The sequence below is a fragment of the Geospiza fortis genome, unplaced genomic scaffold (assembly GCF_000277835.1).
Source record: "Geospiza fortis unplaced genomic scaffold, GeoFor_1.0 scaffold450, whole genome shotgun sequence".
NCBI classification, from domain to species: domain Eukaryota; kingdom Metazoa; phylum Chordata; class Aves; order Passeriformes; family Thraupidae; genus Geospiza; species Geospiza fortis.
In genome coordinates this window covers 697,073-697,504 of record NW_005054416.1, presented here as the reverse complement: position 1 = coordinate 697,504, position 432 = coordinate 697,073, and positions in this window count along the sequence as shown.

The window sequence follows — 432 nt, the reverse complement described above, 5'->3', positions numbered from 1 at the left end:
GGGGGAATAAGAGGATTATTAAAAATTATCTTAAACAACCCCCTTGGTATTTTGTTAATTATAACGGCAGCTTTTAGGATTCTGAGTCATGGCATAACTTGCAAAAATCCGATGAGCCCCTCAGCCTGTTTTACTGGGGACAGAGGTTTTAACCGCCAAAATATAATTATATTTATGCTGTCTGTAGAATAATTTCTCATTCTAGATATCTTAGCCTCAGGTGGGTGAAAGCAGGGGAGTGGAAACCAGATTCAATCCATTCCAAAATCCATGAAAATCCATCAAATATCAAAGTTCCAAAACTAAACCCATATTTGGACAACCTGAATTTATAATGAGTAACTGGAATGACAGCCTTCTTTACATAAGTAATGAGGTGGCAAATCGGGCATCATTAATATTTATGACTTAACTTGGGTGCATTTTTTATCT